Source organism: Marmota marmota, unplaced genomic scaffold (assembly GCF_001458135.2).
Source record: "Marmota marmota marmota unplaced genomic scaffold, marMar, whole genome shotgun sequence".
NCBI lineage: Eukaryota > Metazoa > Chordata > Mammalia > Rodentia > Sciuridae > Marmota > Marmota marmota.
The window spans coordinates 29,664,363-29,682,692 of NW_025999853.1; the positions used below are offsets into that span (position 1 = coordinate 29,664,363).

At 32.4% G+C, this 18,330-nt stretch overlaps 1 protein-coding gene across 3 annotated transcripts in view; it reads right to left on the reverse strand.

Moving 5' to 3' along the window:
- The window catches only part of Syt1 (synaptotagmin 1), a 519,932-nt gene that overhangs the window by 351,877 nt on the left and 149,725 nt on the right, over nt 1–18,330 (reverse strand). The window contains exon 3 of one of the 3 annotated variants that reach the window (XM_048804683.1): nt 2,982–3,058. The exons of the other annotated variants lie outside the window; for them this stretch is intronic. The gene's annotated coding sequence lies outside the window, so the exon portion shown is untranslated. The remainder of the gene's footprint in view (nt 1–2,981; nt 3,059–18,330) is intronic. 3 annotated transcript variants of the gene reach the window in all.

Sequence of the window (18,330 nt, forward strand, 5' to 3'; positions counted from 1 at the left end):
TTTATATATATATATATATATATATATATATATATATATATATATATATATATTTACAGGGACTTGTTACTTCTAATAGGGAAAGATTTGACTAAATTAAACTAGTGAGGGGCATTTGCAAATAATATTTATTCTCCAATGAATCACAAAAGGTTTTACTGCTAGGCATTAGAACCTTTATACTAAAACTGAAACTTATTTGGTGTCCCTGGAAAGCAAGACTGTTAATAATAGTCATGCGTTGAGTGAGAACATCAACTCCCAGTAGTATTTAAAGAGATTTTGCAAATCTAGGATAATATGAATAATTCCCAAGAAGAATGCCTGAGCATCTGAATGATTTTTTAAAATCTTTCCTCTTTGTTATTATCATTATTCAGTGCAATCATAGTCTACAGAGAGCAGACCCATGAAGTTCCTGCAAGTACCAGAGTGTTTAGCAATTGAGAGGAAAATCATTATTATGAAACAGTTTTAAATGGTCCCTTTTCCTGTTATTTCTTATCTTAAACATGAAAACTTTTGTGAAGTACAAATGTAGTGTACACTAATAAAATGTTTTTAGTAATATTTTAATCAATTGCCAACTGGTTTTAAGGCAAAATTATAGGAGTATTTTTTAATGCCTTTCCTATGTTAAAAGTCTTTCATTTATAAAGTTTGATTCAAATACAAACTGTAAGAACTTATTCATTATTCATGGACTAGTACATAAGCACATAATCTATACATAAAGACAACAAAAGTAGTGTGTTATCCATTATATTTATCTTATATCATGCTTTATTCCATGTACTGACCATTCTTAACTTCTGAATGCTTCAGAGGTTAAACATGTATCAACATTTATATTTAACAATTTTATTCTAATTCAAAGAACTTTTTTTCATAAATATTTTATGAAAATTTAAAGGGATAAACTACATTTTAAATTTTATTGGTTTGAATTAAAGTCATTTTTTTCTTTGCTTGCTATTATTTATGAGGGAATTGGCATAAAATTGTTAAACAGCAGATACTTAAATGGAGAACAAAACTATCCCAAACTATAATATACACTAGGAAGACGCAGAACATCTTCCTTGGAAACAGGTAACTTTTTCTTCAGGATTGCTCCAAATGAACAGAGCTTAAGACTTGAGTGGGACTCTTCCAAAATACACCATACTAGATCCTACTTCAACAAAATTATGGAAGTTCAAACAACTTAGGTAAGTCACACTTGAACAACAAGGCAAATCACTTATACATAAATATGATCAGAGAAGCAGTTATTATTGATGGGTTTTCACAGTGAAATTGTACTAAGAAGCCTAAGAAATCATGAGGGGGTAAAATAGAAATGTAGCTCTTGTGTAAATAACTTAAATATCTCTGGTTCTATGATTTAAAAAGTCAACCAATTTCTAATAAGTAATGCACAGAATTGAAATGATGATTAAAAATTGAATCATATACCTAAACTAAACATATAAAGACAGCCTAGTTTTTAAAGTGTAAAATAATGCTTATGTTTTGGTTCAATGACTTAGTTGACTTTCTCTGGTTAGAAGATGCCAAAATAAATTCTCATTTATATGTATCTGGCAACATCTTCACATTGGCAGAGTTTGAATTATATATATGATACAAACATCTGATTGTTAAATTATTCTTATAACCAGATCTACACAGACAAGTTTATAGCCTGTTTTGCAACCCCAAGCTGCCTTTACATATATTTTAAATGAAGAAACTGTTTTACCAAAAGTGAAAATGTGAATTTTAAGAACTCTGATATAAAAATTTAAAAAGTATAATCATTCCTAATCACAACAAACATTAAGAGGTAGCATGCTTTGTGAAAAGTGAAGCTGACCACGAGTAATCTGTGGACAGGTAAGTAAAAGAAAGGTTTTGTTATTCTTTCTCCTCTCATACTTCAAAAACGAATGGAATGGATTTCAGAAAAATTTCATTTATGTAATTATGACCATGATCAATTATGTCTAATCACTCAAAATTAACATATGACATATACAATAAGGGCTTTGAGGTTAGAAAATTTTAAGTGTAATTTCTGTATAGCCTAGAAAAATTATTTTTATATTTCTTTTTATATCAAAATTACATCCTTTCCTTTGAACTTCATTCAATTTTGATATATACTGAGATTTTGATTTTGGTTTTGTTGAATCACTACCACTTGACACTTCTGTTTGAAATTTTAGGGAACTGCATTTTCAAACTCCTTTCAAAATAATGATAGTATTAAAAGTGATACAGTGTTAGTCATATACCTGGATCTTGCCTATTCCTCTTCACTTTATTGTTTTTGATATTCACATTTTTAAAACTTATAGTTGTTTGCATCCAGGGAAACTTTAAAATGATACCAATCCCACTAAGGATAACATCAAGATATACTTTGTTTTGCTTAATAAAAACATATATAGAAAAACTATTATCACTATTAACTGATAGTTAAGTAAGGAAATACATTTTATAGTTAAGGCATAGGTTAGAAAGGAATGTACTAATGAGTGTACACTACCAGTTTTAAGCCTGCAGATGGTTGCCATTTTAAATAATTCTAATTTAATGACTATAAATGAAGGACATACGTCAATACTCTGAAGTGAAAGAAAGTGAGGTGCTTTGATTAAATTCTTCTTATTACATTTTTTCCCTCTTTAGAATTTAAAATGATATGATGCTAGTCAAAAGAAATGATAGAGTCAACATAAACATTTTCAGGACCAGAGATGTATCACAAAGATTACCTTGCCCTCTTACCTAAGAGGATTATAGGATAAATGATTTCCATTCCACTCTAGTAAATTGAAATTGAGTTTCACAAGGCTTCACTTGCTTACTATGCTAATTTATCTTTCAAAACAGAAAGGCAAGTATTTTCATAAAATATATACCCAAATCTAATTTTGATTTTGTTGATCACTACCACTATTCTGTCATAATTATTGTGTCATTAAAGTACTTACAGTTCTGTTAATAATTTTGGTGTATTTGGTTCTTTGTTTTCTTTCTTTCAGAGTTCTCTCTCTCTCTTTTTTTTTGTCTAAAAGAAAAGCAGCATGCACTGTGATTACTTGACTATACATAATCCAGAATCATTTCGGATTCTCATAAATTTAGCATTCACTTTATTATTTAAGATTTCTTCCTAGAAATCCTGCAACATAGAGTCCAAATAAACTCACATTCATGTATTTAGTACACACAGTATAACAGAATATTAAAGTTGGTTTGGAGAGCTATAGATTAAGATTCTGTGGATACTTTACATACTGATTTTATAAAACGTAGATCATTAAATTGTGTTTCCTATACTAGACTGTTTTAGTTTGAAAACTGGAATGGGTAGATGTTATTAAAGAATATTAAATTATTGTATTCATTATAAAAGGAATTACACAACTCTTAGTCAATTAAATGCCTGGTGCTGTATCGAGCATTAACATGATTACTTTAAATCAACTTTATACTTCTCAGGTTACTTTTAAATTTTATATTTTTCACTGGAGTTAGGAAAATATCAATATATCTATATCTATCTACATATATTTTTTTGCTTATTTTCAGAGCCTAATCAATGTGTAGATATAAACTAGTACTAATCTAATACATAGAATATATCAATAGGTACATAGGCAAACACACACACACATACACACACACACACATATTATGAACCCATCAGCAGTTAGGAGAAAAAAAATACAAATCATTGCACAGAAAGTACAACATTCAGCTCAGGAAGTAAGAAAGTGAAATCCTTTCCAAGAATTAATATCCAGAAATACTTAAGTGTAATAAAGATGTCAAGAATTCCTGAGTTGGTTTGACATATTAGCAACTTATAAACAGAAATTTAACAATTCTAGAGATAAGTACCATTTGATAAAAGTTCTCATCATAAAGGGTTTAAGTAGAATAAAAACTGTGAAAGAATGAAAATTGTAAAAATAGGTTCATGAGAGGGCTGGCTTCTCTGATTGTAAGAGTTCTCATAGCATCTGTTGTCAACAGAACTACACAAATATTACAATGCCAGCAGCTCTCATTACTGGCTTACATAGGCAATGAGTGGAAAAGATCTGAAGTGACAGCTATATTTCCAAAGCTGCATTTACTGCATCTGTTCAATGGTTAAGCCTCCAAGGTCCGCTTTCATTGTATTCTTGCTTGAAACTCAACTGTTTTCTAATAAAATCCATTAGGAAGAGCAATGTTAAAATGCATTTAGATTTGCCTGAGTGCCTCTTAACATACAATTTTGAGCCATGATCAATTTTAGATAAGATTTCCATAGATGGTTTTTGTTTTAATAAAAAAAGTGTCAGTATGCTAAAACTACAAGATTCTACGGGCATACACATTCAAATAAATACAGTGGCATACAGCTCTTTAAAGAAATATTGAAAAATCTGTCAGAGAAAACAAAGTCTTTCTATTAAAAAATAAAAGAGAATACTTGACATTATATATATTGCACGTTCCTACTTACCACAGAGCCGACTTCCCAAAGGGATGCTATGAAAGGATTAAACAGTTTTTGTGACTTATGCTATCTGCAGGGATTTGATTTCATTTTGGTTTTGCATACATATCTATCACAAGGATGAATGGGCAAGTCTGTTCTACTGTAGGGGACAAACAACTATTTTATTCTTAGTTATGCTCCAGATATGAATGTGTACAGTCTTTCCGGTAGCTAATTTCTGTCTCTTTCATGTATAAATGCCTTCTTTTTACTTTTGAGGAGAAAGTGAAAATGGAACAGGATTATTTTGCACCTTCCAGCATCTATCTGGCTTTTCAGTGACATAATTGGTATGACTAGGTCTCACTCACAGTTTCCTGGTATTGAGACTGGGTAACTTTTATGATTTTGTGTTAACGCTTAAAGAGATAACATGACTCTGTGTAGGTAGGTTTGTCTGTTTTTCACTAAATATTATATGCATTCATAATGAATGAAGCTGATAGTTTTCAGTGTTTTTATCCACTATTAGAAGTACACTTTAAAAAAAAAAGAAAATTATCAGTGACCAGAAGATTAATGTCACAATGACTAGAAAGCAAACCACTTGTACCTGACAGCCCTAATCATAATGCTTTTCACAGAGTTAAGCAAAAACACTGCGTGCTTTAGACATTATAAATACTATAATACATGTTTTCTTGTCATTTTTGGAGGGAACTATTTATATTTATTTTAATGTTGAATGTTCTATTAAAAAGACGATTATCTTCTATAGACAAATTACTAATATTTACATCCAAGCTTTGTTTTTAACATTTACATACAAGCTTTGTTTTTACATATCTGAAACATTATATTTTGATGAAAACATTGATTTTAACTTAGCCTTCCTTAACATAGCACTGAGGTAAATATTTACTTAGAGTTGGTTTTAAAGAGTGCTCTGTAAAACTTTGTACAATGGTCACTTATAACCATCTCTTAGTCTAAGTGGACTGGGATGCTAACAGGATCCCAGTACCAAAGTTTTAAATTGTCAAACAGTAATATATTGTTAAAGTCAGAGTTTCTTCTCTTGGACATCCTCCTTCTGAAATGATGAAACTTGTGGTTGGGACATAGTTAGGAAGCTGACTTGCATTATCTCAGCACAGTTATCACTAATCCTTGGGGATTTTATTAGACGTCTTTTGGCTTAAATTCTTATTCTTGGAACAACAGTCAGCAAGTAGAGATAACTTTAAAAAGGGACATTATCCAGGTCATTACTGAATGAGGGTAAGCTTCCAAACACAAAAATAAAGCATAGCCCAACAACTAAAGGCAATCGCTGACTCAGGATTAGGGGGGATTGGGACACAATTAGCTTTTAAGAACATCATTGGGACATTGGAGGAAAGTTGAATATGGGCTGTAAATTAGAGAATGGTATTATATTAGGAGTAAATTGCCTGTGTCTGAAAGTATTCTATATAGGGTAAGAGTATGTCCTGTCCTTGGGAAATACATTGATAGATTTTATAAATTAAAGTGTTTGGGATAGGGTATACCATACCTACAATTTATTTGAAAATAGTGCAGAATAATGTATTATCAATGTGTATTATATCAAGTTTTAATATGTGCAGTATGTATGTGTGTGTATATATGTATATATATATGTATATGTGTGTGTATCAAAAAAACACCCAATTTTTATATTATTTATAACACCTAAAACATGCAGTGTTTTTTTTTAATTCCATAAACAGAGTTAAGATTAGGATTACAGACTAATCTTTTTTTAGCCACTGTTAAAGCAATGACCTGTGTATGAATTATTATATATATTTTATATATGTATATATATATGTGTGTGTGTGTGTGTGTGTGTGTGTATGTATAGATATATATTATGGATTTATGAAAAGAGACAAAAGAGAGAGAAAAAGAAAATCAGACAAAAATGTAAACAGTTGGTGAATCCAGGTAAAGAAAATGTTGAAATTTGCACTGTATTTGCTAGTACAAATTTTGTTAGAGTTTGAAATTTATAGAGAAACAAAAATTCCCAAAAAGAGAGTCTGTAAAACTATGTTTAAAATTTTATATTAAAACAAAACATCAGGGGCTGGGGTTGTGGCTCAGTGGTAGAGCACTTGCCTCACACGCATGAGGCCCTGGGTTCAATCCTCAACACTACATAAAAATGAATAAATACAGATGTTTATCTACAACTAAAAAAACACATCATTTCCAACATCTATACTACATTACGCTGGACTGTGGCCATTTTAATCTTGTTCATTAAGCACAAGATTTTTTTATTCTGTCTATAATTATAAAAATAATGATGCTTATCTGGATAACTATTGGAAAGTATTAGGCAGTGGAAGGAAAATATTCTTTTAAGTAATATTCTATAAATAAATGCAATCACTACAGGTACCTATGGTGTTGCCGGTAGATGTAGAAGGCAAGGATACAAAATACAGCCTTTCTTTGAGATAAAGGTAGATGGCTAGATTATGTTCAGGATAAAGGAATTTCTTTTTTTCTCTTTGTGTCTAAACCATTGACAGCCATTTAGGAAGCTTATGTCTACCAGCCTGTCCTGTTCTGATATAAGCAAATGCTTACCAACAAGGATTAAAAAAAAAAAAAAAAAAGGGAGGGAGGGTTAAGATAAATGAGCTACTTATTTTTCTGTTGTGACATTTTATTATACAAGTCAACAAATAATAAAACATTTGTTGGCAGTTGGAGTTACAATAATCACATACTGGGTTCAACCATGTTTAACATTTTCATTATACTCAAAATAATTATTTTAGAAGGGGGGGATGATAATGAGGTGGCATGGTATTAAGTCAGGAGAGCCAGTGTGTACTTTGAAAAGGAGGATGGGAATTAATTAAATGAGGAGCTTGGGGAAGTTAATTGGGACTGAATGAAGATAAGGGCACTAACACATAAAGAAATGAAACTATATTTTAAAGAAAGATACAGCAAAGTCGCTGGGCACCACACACTTAGGAGAGAATAACAGCAAAATGTGAATGTCTGGGGCAGAACTGTGCCCCTGGGGTCCCCCGTTGGTCCCCAGAACATAGAATGATGCATGTCATAGAAGCAAATGTTCGTGGGATGAATAATATTGTATGTTGACAAAGTAAAATTCAGAATCCTATAATGTAGTTCTGACTCTGCCTCTCTCCAGTGTTTGACCCTAGGCAAATCACTTCATCTTTCCTGACCTCTATTTTATCTGCTGTGAAATGAGAGTGGAAAAAGCTGATTGTCTTGGGTGCCTCCAGCTCTAAACATTTTTGTGTACAGTTCTGTTTATTAAAAGGGGCAATTGTGAACATTTCTGTAGAAGAGAATATCCTGATATGAATTCTATAAAAAAGAAATGGGGAAAAATAGGAAAGATGAACAAAGGAACAATGCTCTGTTTCAAGTAATGGAAAATAATTCTATGGAAAGAGACTTTAAAATAGAAGAGAGAATGTAAAAGGTGATTTGTGGCTTTTGTATGTATGAGTGGTACAGATATGCAGATGTAGACCATTTTTATCTGGCTCTTTTTATGATAATCAGAGTGACTGGACACATTCCCAGCTTCACATTTACAGTCTCCAAGTAAACAGAAATGAAGAGCATTCAAAAGACGCCATGAAATGACAGGAGTTTATGTCAATGTTCTTTTACTACAAGGTGACAGAACTGGGAATGACCACGTTCAAGGACAGAACACTGAAGAAACTCAGGATCTATATGTAATTCCACGAAGAAATGTCAGATGCAGCATCATCTGGTACAATCCCTGACTGCATCCTTGTCAACACTGGCTTCCTCATACACACTCTTTCCTGAAACTTGTCAGGCACTGACATTCTGTGGCACATGATTCAGCAACTACTTACTGGTGATGGTTCTGTTTTCCTGCTTCCTCTCTGCTGGTTTTGTCTTTCCAAGGAGAGGTGGTCCTATGCCATCCATTTGTGTTTCCTCCAAATAAGGTGATACTTAAAAAGAGTAGATGCTCAATAAGCACTCAGCAATAGACAGAGAGGGGCAGGACATCCTCTGGTCTCAGAAAATGGACAGCAATGCAGATGGACAGTTGCTTAAAATGACTGGTCAGTCATCAAGTCTGTGATGTCCCTGATTCTCCTTCTTTGTTTTTTTTTTGGGGGGGGGGTATTGGGAATTAAATTCAGGGGCACACAACCCCTGAGTAACATTCCCAGCCCTATTTTGTATTTTATTTAGAGACAGGGTCACCCTGAGTTGCTTAGCACCTCGCTTTTGCTGAGCCTGCCTTTGAACTTCCGATCCTCCTGCCTCAGCCTCCTGAGCCGCTGGGATTACAGGCATGTGCCATGGCGCCTGGCTCAGCCTTTCCTTTCTTCTCAGTGTCATATTCTTCTAGATGTTTTGGTTTTTAATGTAAAAGTTCTAAACGGCCTTAGAAGCATCAGAAGGTATGACTTGAAATCTGCCTGCCACTTGAGTCTGATCCACTGTGGACATGAGCAGGGAATATTTTCTCAGCTTTGTAAGAAGAGTATGTCATGATTCTATGTTCAAACCAACATCACTGTAGCAATATCCCCATAAGGAAGCTGGAGGGACAGTGATAGCAGAATCAGTGTCTCTTTGGGCAGTGGGTGATGGGTGAACAGAAGGCCTACAAAAGAAGAGGAAGGCACAAGGGACAGGGAACTCAAAAGAATTGGTTCATTTTTCAGAGAGTTTTGATTTTCTATGGATTCTAGTTCTCCAACAATAAGAGACTGTGGAGAATATTGAGATGAAATATGTACTTTGTTGCTGGCTTTATAAAAGAAGGAACCAAACAAAATATCTTCACAAACTGCCCCAAGGTAGTTATTTCAACTAGGCACACTTCCTGGCAGGACAGGCGGAAGATATTGGTGACAGGACAAAAAATGAAAATAAGTTGGTTCAGCTCTCCCAACTTATTGGAGGATAGGTGTGGAGGGTGGGGCAGCAATTCTCTATATACATGGAGGCTGAAGGAGAGAAAATGATTTATCTAAACTTGGTTTGTTCCAAATTTAAACCCAGCAACATGACAGTGCAGGGGTAGGTAGGGTTTTCAGTCATGGCATGAGATCTTTATAGTACTGTGCTGATGGGTTCATGTTTTGTGATTTGCTGTATATTGAGTTTAGCTCAATACTGTACACTCTGATAGCAGTTGTAGGAAGGTGCTAAATTGGAAGTAAAGGCCAGCAAACAGAACAGTAGCCTTGAGGAAATGGTCTTTGGTCTTCTTTGTTGTATGTATATTGGGGAACAACGGTAAAGAAATAACCAGTATCTTATGTGAAACTTGTCCTTAAGACTCCATCTTCATTATATCTGTTTTTCTCTAAGACACTGGCTTTCAGGTAACTCAAAAGGGTATATGACTATAAAAGACAATACAGATTATTTCACAGGTATCAGAACCCTTATATTCAGATAAAACCTTCTTCAATGGTGCATTGCTGGAGGTCATGTGTGTATGTGTGTGTGTGTGTGTGTGTGTGTACATATATATATTTTTTCTGCCAAAGAAGCATATATATATTGCAGAAGAAGCATAGGTTTTAAAAATTATAACTGCATTTAATAAGCCACATTCAGCAGATTGCTCATTTTTATCACATTCATATTCACAGGACAATGGTGATGTAGGAGTTAAATATCTCTGTTTACTTATTAGCAAACATAGTTCATAACTTCCTTTTAATTGTTATGTGGTAGATCCAGGTTGTAAATTCAATTCTGTCTGTATCTGAATCCTGTTTTCCCCTCACAACTTCGTCTCAGTTGAGCTGGAATAGACCTTGAGAAGGTAGGAAAACTATTTTCTAGATCTTCCTCTACTAATTATTATATCACATTGAAGCATTTCATATACATTTTCTTTATCTTAATTGCTTCTTCTGCAAAATGGAGATCAAACAACACTTATTGCAGGAAAGTGTCTAGACTGACTCATTTATTGAGTTATCTCATTTATTAACTCATTTACTGTGGTTTCTAAAAGTAGTTGAAAATATCTAATCTTTGAGCAACAAAAATCTTAAAAAAGAAGAATTTGCAAAGAATGTGCAATATGTAAACTTCTTTACATTGATCAGATCCTTAAGGGCTTTGCCTGAATATCATGATTTCTATATTAAACAATTCCAAAATCAATAAAACAGGCTCCTCTATACATGATGATTTCATATTATAGGATTTCCTTTAGTATGTGTTTATTATAATATATATATAAAACATTTTATTATAGGACTCTTAACTCCAGGATGTCTATTTTTATGCAGTTCACATAGATACTGGGCAGGAAATAAAACTCCATGGTCATGGAGGTCTAGAGATAACATTTTCTTTTAATTAAAGTCTACAATATATGAGTGAAAATTTGGGATGCTGCAAAGTACTAGGTGGGTGAACGACATTATGTGATAACTTGGAATCATAAACGTCCATGTTAACCCAGGGAGCCACTCTCTCAATCCTTTAAATTGTTGGAAATCAGAAATTATATCCTAAAGTGACGTCTTCAGAAGCAAAGTTGTTCTCTAATTGTCTCATACCTTCCTGTTTCTCATCCTTTATTCTCCCCTAAGACAAATCATGGAAACTAGAATTCCTCTTCCCTGAGGTGGCTCATCAAAACCAGATCAACTTTTTTCTGAAAGCCAGCCATAAAATCTAAAAATATTTCCCTAAATTTCCCCTGCTTTTCTGTATGAAGTTTGGCCACAAGGACATTCTCTGATCTACTTTGTTTGATTGTAGGTCATGAGATACCCATCCCAGTAAGGGTTCTGCCCTATAACTGAAAGGAATCCTGTGCAGAGAGGCCACACCAAATCTGAGCAGACAGCCCTGTTGGGTTAATTACCATCAGATGGATTAATTACCATCAGATCATATGCCAATCATATTTTTACATAGTTATTATATTTTTACCAATCATATTTTTACATAGTTATTCATGCTTCTTCATTTAACTGAAGAATAAAAATGGCGACTTTACATTCCCAAGTCTTTGTGTCTTCCATCTGAATTGTCATATAAAGCTGTGATCAAATTAATTTTTATGTTTCTTTTTCCTGTTAACTTTTTGCCAGTTTATTTCAGTAGACTCACATATTAAACCTTTGGAGGGAAAGTTTGTACTTGCCTATATAATGAATGCATTTCTTTAATTCCAAAAGCCCTAGAAATAAAGCTTCTAAACATTTACTTTGAATCAAACAAAGCTTTAAAAAGTAGTTTCTAGATTTTGATGTGAAGAGTTGAAAATGATAAGAATGTCAAAGAATGGATGTAAATATGAAATTACAGTTTCAGAACACTGGACTCTAGATTACCCAACAATGGATGAAGATGAATTGATAGAAAGAAAGCAGAGCAAGGTACCTCCAAGGTAGGAGGACATGCTAAGAATTATGCTTGCCATAAATAAGGACAAACCACTTATTTCTGATAAAAATTTTTCTTTTTCTTGAAGAAGCCATCAATACAACAATATGAAGTTCTAAGTGAATGACTTATTCAGAGGAGAATTCAAAGATACTCTTTAAAAAGCCCCAAATGTGTTTGGGAGAAATGGAGAACATCTAATAAATCCCACAAGGAAACTATCGTTAAGTCATACTAAATTTTTCACTAGAAAGAGCAGTTGGGTGCTCTAGCATTTGAGATTTGTGGGAGTTCAATACAATTTCACTTTAAAAACTGACACTATTTTAGTTAGTGTAGAAGAGATTCTCATTTCACCCATGAAATGGTATAATGAAAAGAATAACAGCAGATCAGGTGAGGCAATAACATGGATGAGCTGTTTTCTCAGCTTCCACTCTTTAATTCTCTTGATATCTAATGTGAATGGCAACTAAATTTTCACTGACAAAAGATGTTCAGAGAAATATTAGACTAATTCCTCAGAGTAGGCAAATTTTCGGAGAGATAAGACTCTGGGCGGGACTGTAAGGGCTTGAGTTTTTATTCCTTTGATATAAAATTCAATGGTAGACCAACCTTCAATATGAAATTAAAATTTCTTTTAGAATTACATACTATAGCAAGGAATCTGTGCTGCGTTTTCCAGTGTGGTATTTGCCATAGAATACCCTAGGCAACTTTTGTTTTTAGACATACTTTAAGGTTGTGTCAGTTTTTAAATTAGAAAGTGGTTTTATTATAATCAATTCCATATCCTTGAAATAAGGGATAATCAGAAAATAATCATATAATGATTCACTTTAAGAAACTTAAATGAAGTCTATATAATACCATCGACCACATGTGGATTTTTAATTTTACTAACAATTTTCACATGAATTAAAATGCCAACAAAATGAAATCACTGAAATGCTAACTGTGTTAAGAATAGTACACTTGGTTGGCAGAGGTTGATGGGATGCTCCAACTTTCTTCCAAGTTGAATACAAATAATTGTCTTATTGTTAAGACTGGAGGCAGCCTCATGTGAAGCCACAGTTCTATATCTAAACAGGCAAATTTCAGCACTTTTTTAATGGTATTATTTTAGGAGTTATATGGTATAAAAAGAATTAGAAGACAAAGTCCCCTGTGCATAAAATTAAAATCTCTATCATATCACTTAGTGCATTATATTGATATTTATTTGTTGTTGATGTTTATCCATGGCAAAGGAAGCTCCCCAAGAGAACCTAATCTTCAGTTCACAGTACCTAGCACATTGCTGAGTACATATGAAGCTCTAAATAAATGTGTGTTGAATTGAAGTGTTGAAGGATTCAGTCAGTCCCCTTTCTCCACACAGCATCTTATAACTAAGAACTTTTCTCCTTAAGCAATACTATTGAATCATGGAGATACAACTAGACTGAGCACTAGTGATACTCCTGATTTTTATGTGCACATGATTTTGATTTGATTTTCTACAGGACATTTAGCTAGTATGCAGGACATGGAAATCATTTTTATTTACCTTCCATGACATTTATTTATTTACATTTATAATCTGCATATTTTCATAAAGGCTTACACAGAGCTTACAAAATTAAATATGCTTTGTGACCATCAATTGAAAAGAAAAGAGGTGTGAGAGATAGTTTTCCATATGTATGTTTATAGTTGATGTTTTCCCTAAGTAGGAATCTCATATGCGCCATATTATCTTTTCTTAAACTCTCCCACTTTTTCTCTTTCCTAGTCTAACTGCTATTCTTCAAATCTTAGATCTTGATCATTTATTATTCACTTCTCTTTTAAGTTTTATGAAAAAGATTCAGGATTAATTCTGTGACATGTTTAATATCAAAGTTACATAATATGATAACAACAAGAAAAAATCACCTTAATGGGGAGTCAAAGCTCAAATATTGGTAGTTTGGGATACAAACCACAAAAATCATTTTTTCTTCTGGCAAAGTATCACAGATTACTCACAATCCCAAGAAATGGTACCTGTGTTATGTTGTTCATACTAATTTATTAAAAAAGAAACAAATGCCAAAAAATTATGTTAACATGGAAGACCTGATGAACATAGTAGGCACAATCTACTGCAGCCTCAAATTTTACAATAGAAAAATTCAAAGTAAACAATATTAAAAATTTCAAATTTTTATTTAAAATTGAAAACCAGAAGCATTTACAGGAGGAATAAAATTTATATGCTACTTTTACTTAAATCAGGAAAATGTTCCTATGATGTTTTAAACAGACTTTTAATACAGGTGATAACTGGCATTAATAGTTAACATTATAAGCAATATTGTTTTGTTAACTTTTCATTTTTTATTCAGGTTTATTAAAGAAGCTGATTTTAATAGATTTTATTTATATGAATCAATCTTTAAAAGTTTGGTGAGTGCTTAACACATATATTCTTTATTCTTTCTGAAATTTATATGAATGAGAACTAATATCAGAATTTAGATGGTGTTTTTCGGAAATAAGAATTGAAGTATATTGAACTCTACTGTAATACAATATATAACTAAGGAAAACTCTACCTGTTTTATCTAAATTTAGTCATTATTTAAAGAAAACGTAGGTTAACTTCTAGGAAAATTAGAGCTGACTCTACCTTACTCTACCTTACCATTTAATTTAAACACAAAACTACTTTAAAAAGTATTCTGTTGGTTCATAATAACTATACATAATAGTGGGATTTACTGTGACATATTTATACATGTACAAAATTAAAAATTAAAAAAAAATTAAGACTAAGGGAAGGATCACAAAGATCTCATAAATAACTACCTTGTTTCTTTTATTCTGTGATAGCCTCACCAAAATAATTGATTCAATCTATTCAAAATATATATTCATTTAAAATACTTTGCTGATGGAACACCTTGGACAAGGTACTTTACCAAGCACTGTTTGAAATACAAAAATGAGAAGTCTCAAGGAATTTTTCTGCTCTCAAGAAATTTTAATCCAGAGGATAAAATGTAAATGAAGTTAAATCCATTGACAACCCTTCTCACGGCGGACTATGATAAGTTCTCTGCTCATACCAACTAAAACTCAGCACAAGAGCAAAAGCCCTAATGTCGTACAGTTCTTAGAGGATGATCATTTCTTCTACCCTGAAATTTGACAGGTAAGTGTTTCAGTTAGACCAAAATTATGGACAATAAAAGAGCGTGGATTCTAGAAACTTCACTGGTATAGGAGCAGAATGAGGTCAGTATGGGAAGAGGAGAGACAGAAGAGAAACAAGGTTGGAAAAGGAGGCTGGCACACAGTGTAGAAAAAGAAGGAGGTCTCAAAGCTCAAGCAGGAGCAAATACAGGTTTTTCAAGAGAAGATTACTATAGCAAAAGAATTTAGTAGAATTTTTTTGAATAGGCAAAATTTTACTTAAATTTGTGGTACAAGATTTGAGTTAAATACTATAAAACTGAACTTAAAAAAGTGAATTATAAAATGTATAGTACATTTGTTCCTTTTATAAAAGTGTACTTTTATGGAAAACTTTTAGGAAAACTCTATTTTATCTCAGTAAATACTCAGGATTACTGTTCTTTTCACAATTGAGAAAGGAAGAAAATCATTATCTTGATAACACAGTTGGCTATAAAATTATGTTTGCTTGCAAAATGTTACTGCAGGCTTTCTTAAAGGAAAGCCTTGATTATAGCTATAATTAATTAATTACCATACAATTACCTGATAACCTCTTATTTTCAGAATTGGCACATCCCAATAAATAAAATGTCTTTCAAGGCTCATTAGTTAGAGAATAGCTTGCCATGCATGAAAAATAGTTTCATTTCATTAATTAAAAGTATCCTCTTACCATAGAGGATTTTAGGAGCAAATACATCTTGTACTGCTTCCTGTGTACTTTTATGAAAGAAACAAGTATGAACAAACACTGAAACTCTTGATACACTGAAGAGAGAGACAAGGTCTGGCTTAACATCACAAAATTTCCTAAAGTTTACTCCATGTGGTACTGACAATCTGTACCCAAGAGAGAAAAAGGAAAGCAAGCATTGACAGTGAAGCATGTCTGACATAAAATCTAAATACTTCAATATATTAGGATTTATGCTATGTGTGTGGCTAGGAACAAGACTCACTGTTCTTTTCACAATTGATAAATGAAGGAAATCATTATCTTGATAACACAGTTGGTTATAAAATTATCTTTACTTGCAAAATGTTACTGCAGGCTTTCTTAAAGGAACCTTGATTATAGCTATAACCAATTAATTACCATACAATTACCTGATAACCTGCTATTTTCAGACTTAACACATCCATATAAATAAAATTTCATTCAAGGCTCATTAGTTAGAGAAGAGCTTTCCATGCATGAAAAAATAGTTTCATTTCACTGATTTCAAAAGTGATGCTACATGAATTACCAAGTCAAAAATTGCAAATGTGTGAATCTCTGTGGTTGAAAAGAGGACAGAGTATACATTTGGGCTCATATTCAATTTCAGTTACTTTTCTGTTGCTCAGTTTTGGTGAGTATTCAAAAATATATTTGTTCCAGAATTACGACTTTCCAAAACAACGTCAATCATTGAATTTTTTCTTACTGATTTTACAAATGTGGCATACTAGCACAGTGTGTAGATTAAAGAAGAAAACAATTTGCACTGTCGATGCTGATGTATGGAGTAATTTTCTCAAACTCTTACAATGCAATCTGCAAATGCATTAACCAGGGCTATGGAAGAAAAACAATCTGCACTGCCCATAGCACACAAGGGCAAAATATTGAAAAGTTTGAAAGCATAATTGATATCTGCATTAGTAGAAATTACCTAGGAATGAAAAAGTATCCTCCTACCATAGAGGACTTTAGGAGCAAATACATCTTGTACTGCTTCCTGCATAAGAGAGTAATGTTCAAACCACTGAATATAAGAATGAAATATTTGTGTGCCTGCTGTTCACTTAAAATATCAGAACTCCTTTGAAATAATCCTCTTAGAAAATATATTACTGTTATTATTCTATCTTGAATACCAGGAATCCCTACCTAACCTTTTTTTATTTTTTATTCCCATTTCGACCACTCTATTGCTCTTGAGATGAGGTCATCAGTAAAGTGTAGTTTTTAATTAAGAAAAGGTATAAAATATTTGCCTAATGACCCAATAATCATGATTATTTATTTCATTGGTTATTGAATGTTTTATGCTTTCTTATTTCCTAATACCTTGTTTTAGAAAAACAGGCACTTTTTTTAGACCAAACATAAGATCACATTACTTAACCATTTATCAGTTACACCTAAATGGTGAATACTGAGAATAATTCCTTTTATTTTAGGGCAGAGTAGTCATTGACAGAGCCTCAAATGTTTTTATTCCAGAAAGGTTGACTGAGTGTCTACTATATGCCAGATATGGTACCAGGTTCCCTGAGTATTACTCAACCATGAAAAGGTGAGAACTCTTCCATTTTCAGCTGGTAAACATTATTCTGTGTAAAATAAGGCAGACATAGAAAGACAAATATTATATGATCTCACTTATATATGAAACAGAAAAATAATTTTACTAATAGAAGCAGAGAATTGAACAATAGTTATCGGAGCTTGGAGGTAAGGGAAAGGGGAAATGTTGATTAAAGGGTACAGGTATTCAGTTATAAGATGAACAAGTTCTGAGTAACTATGGAGCAGCATGGGTGGTAAAGGATGGGTGAATTAATTTGATTGTGGTAATCATTACATATATGCATCAAATCATTATGTTTTATATCTTGAATATATACAATCTCTATTTATCAATTAAACATTTAAAGAATATAGAAAGCATATTCCAAATATCAAGATTAGATTATTGTGTGAATAAATTCAATGGGTCTGTATGAGGGTATAAAAAGAACAGTTAGATATGAGAAATACTGTACAGCAAGGTGACTGCAGTTATTGATGCTATATTGTATTCTTGAAAATGGAAAGAGGGTGAATGTTAATACTCCCACCACAAAATGCATATAATGTTGTCTATCAATTTCAAAACAAAAATATCAATAAAATTCTCAAATCATATACAATATTGCATAGATTTTTGAATTATTTTAAATATATCCTAAAGGTAAAAAAGGATCAACAAAGAAACTAAGTGATTTCTATACAATAAAAGCAAATGGTTTTATTTAATATGACTTTTTGCTTATTCTAACTGTAGAATGGTGATTTTTTAAAATTTATTTTTTAAATTTTAATTTGTTATGTATGACAACAGAATGCATTACAATTCATATTACACATACAGAGCACAATTTTTCATTTCTCTAGTTGTACACAAAGTACAGTCACACCATTCATGTCTGCATACATGTACTTAGGGTACATG